Source organism: Danio rerio, chromosome 24, assembly GCF_049306965.1.
Source record: "Danio rerio strain Tuebingen ecotype United States chromosome 24, GRCz12tu, whole genome shotgun sequence".
NCBI lineage: Eukaryota > Metazoa > Chordata > Actinopteri > Cypriniformes > Danionidae > Danio > Danio rerio.
Window position 1 is genome coordinate 31,441,778 of NC_133199.1, and position 3,223 is coordinate 31,445,000.

Sequence of the window (3,223 nt, forward strand, 5' to 3'; positions counted from 1 at the left end):
ATACATGTTGGACAAAATTTGATAAAAAGGGCAGACATGCATGAGAGAGCAGTCATCTAAAAGGTCTAACATGAATTGGAAAGTTTTGTGTGGGATTTTGCTGACAATTTGCAAATTAATTAAAGCAGATGCTGCTAATTTTAAATTCTGACGCAGTTTTCAAACTTAACAACAACCATTGAAAGCCAATAATAAGGTGCATGTTATTTCTTGCAAAACAGGTTGTGTAAGCTATGGTGACAAATGATGTTGACATTTGAAACCACCAAAACAAACACACTCATGTTTGTTCATGTTCTTAGCCCTGATATCCCTGGAAAAAAAAAGTGCACTAAAAAGCACTTTATTTAAGTATAATTAGTACACTTTTCAGTGATGTACTAAAAGTGCTCTATTTTTGCACACTAATTTTGTACTTAATGTACTAAAAGATATAAAAAGTATAAAGTATATGTTAAGATAAACTTAATACCATCTAAGTGTACTCAACTGTGCTATTTTGAGACACCCTGAAATTGAACTAAAATGTGCTTTTAACATACTATATCTGTATTTTTAAAAAAATATATTTAGTTACAACTAGAAATACGCTTGAACCCTAATTTTAAACATTTATAAATATATTTAAGAATAGCTTAACGCATTATAGTACTATATTAAAAGAATATACAAAATGTGAAAGCAGTGTGCTAAAATACATTTTAAGTACACTATACTTTTTTAGTAATTTACTAAAAGTGCTCTATTTTCACACACTAATTTTGTACTAAAAGATAGTATTAAGTATATAATAAGATAAACTTAATACCATCTAAGTGTACTCAACTGTGCTATTGAGACACCCTGAAATTAACCTAAAATGTGCTTTAACATACTATATCTGTATTTTAAAAATATATATATTTAGTTACAACTAGAAATAGACTTGAACCCTAATTTTAAACATTTATAAATATTTTTAAGAATAGCTTAAAGTATAATAATAATATATTAAAAAAATATACAAAATGTGAAAAAGGTGTGCTAAAATACAATTTAAGTACACTAAGTATATTTTGTAAATAATGTACTAAAAGTGCTCTATTTTCACACACTTATTTTGTACTTAATGTACTAAAAGATAGTATAAAGTATATGTTAAGATAAACTTAATACCATCTAAGTGTACTCAACTGTGCTATTTTGAGACACCCTGAAATTGAACTAAAACGTGCTTTTAACATACTATATCTGTATTTTAAAAATATATATATTTAGTTACAACTAGAAATAAACTTAAACCCTAATTTTAAACATTTAAATATATTTATAACTAATTTAAAGTTGTAACCACGGGGAGGGACACAAACAACTGAAGTAAGATCCAAATGCAGGTTTATTCTTAGTCAGGCAAGCAAAGGTCAATACGGGTGCAAACAGGTGTGTGAGGGCAATCCAGAATCATTGTCGAAATAACATGCGAGAGGTCGTAAGGCAGGCAGCAGACTAAGACAGGGAGGCTAACAAGGCTAAGGTCGGTACACAAGATAACAATACTAGGAAACACGTTGTAGTGCTACTTACAGTAAACAAGACTCAGCGAACTGAACGGGTGAGTGTGTGGCTTAAATAGTGTGTGCAATCAGTCTCTGACAATCCTCGGGTGGTGTGAATGTAATCAGTTTAGATGAGGAAGCATGTGTGTCTGGGCGAAGTGCATGTATGACTATGTGGTCCAGAAATGGTGGAATTGTAGTACATGAGTTATTGTGAGAGAGATCCAGCGATCTATGGAGTAGTGATTGCTGGTGATTGTGACAAAAGTATAATAGTAATATATTAAAAGAATATACCAATTGTAAAAATAAAAAAAAAGTGTGCTAAAAACTGTATTAAAAGTGCTCTATTTTCCCAAACTAATTTTGTATTTAATGAACTAAAAATTAGTTTTAAGAACAGTGAAAGACCAGTTGTGATGAATAAAAACAAAGAGTCAGGAATTAAATAAAATAGAAGGAAATTTAATGAGTTTTTTTGTAGTTTTTACAGCAAGAAATCAGCTTCAGCACTCTCCATGAGCTCCACAGGTCGACCTTCCTTACATTCAGAATACAGTGATATTTATGCTAACAGAGTCAACAAACCCATGTCATTAGATTATTTAGACATCCTCACATAATTGGTTAGACAAAAGATAATTAAGGATAAACAGTCCAGAGCAATTTTAGAATATGCAATGTAAAACATATGTTTCCTTAGATTATCATATTTTTGACAACACTGGATATACACAAACATATCACCTTCTGCATGCCCATTCTTGGCTTTTCTGATCATTCCTTGACCTACAACACACACATACTTCAAGACAATAATGTTTTGGTAAGATTACCACACTCAAAATCAATTTAAGTGTTAGTGATAATATTGCATTCACATTAAGTGTACTTAAGTAAAACTTTTGCGAAAATGTACTTCTACTACAATATATTACTAATAGATTTTTTAATAAAGTCAATTTATTGTAAACTTAAAATTACCACACTCAAAATCAATTTAAGTGTTAGTGATAATATTGCATTCACATTAAGTGTACTTAAGTACAACTTTTGGGAAAATGTACTTCTACTACAATACATTACTTATATATTTTTTATATATTAACTTATTTTAAACTTAGGATTAGTATGTAAACAGTGTACTAAAATCAACTAATGTTTAAAGCATTTAAAGCACACTTTTGAAAAACACACTAATAAAACTCTTAAATGTTTTTTTTCCGAGTGTACTTTATTGTAGTACACTAAAAATTTATTTAAGTATTACTGGTATTTAGTATACTTTCATCAAATGTACTAAAGTCCTACTGAAGTATAAACATACTTTTAATTAGTATATTTATAGTGTCAAATTATCAAACCTTTATTTAACACAAAAAAAGTGTACTTAATGTATTTGTGGGTATTTAAGTGTATTTTAATTGGATTTAATTATATTTCTTTTTTACCTGGGATCTACAATATTTATAAACATGCTCCCTCCTTACTGCTGATTGGCTGTTAGTGTATTTTTTTTTATCAGAATTAGCATCATCACTCTGTATCCTCTCCACCAATCATGGTGCAACATGGTTGCCTTCTCTTAATCCAGGTGGATGCTGTACACTGGTGGTGGATGCGGAGATTTCCCCCAATATGTAAAGCACTTTGATTATCCACAAAAAGCGCTATGTAAATGTGAGGAA

General features: G+C 29.8%; 1 long non-coding RNA gene across 2 annotated transcripts in view; it reads left to right on the plus strand.

Moving 5' to 3' along the window:
• The first annotated feature begins 1,475 nt into the window (after positions 1-1,475).
• The window catches only part of LOC141380720 (uncharacterized), a 22,800-nt gene continuing 21,052 nt past the window's right edge, over positions 1,476-3,223 (plus strand). The window contains exon 1 of one of the 2 annotated variants that reach the window (XR_012399439.1): positions 1,476-1,591. This is a non-coding gene — a long non-coding RNA (uncharacterized lncRNA). The remainder of the gene's footprint in view (positions 1,592-3,223) is intronic. The other variant, XR_012399441.1, reaches the window with a different exon arrangement.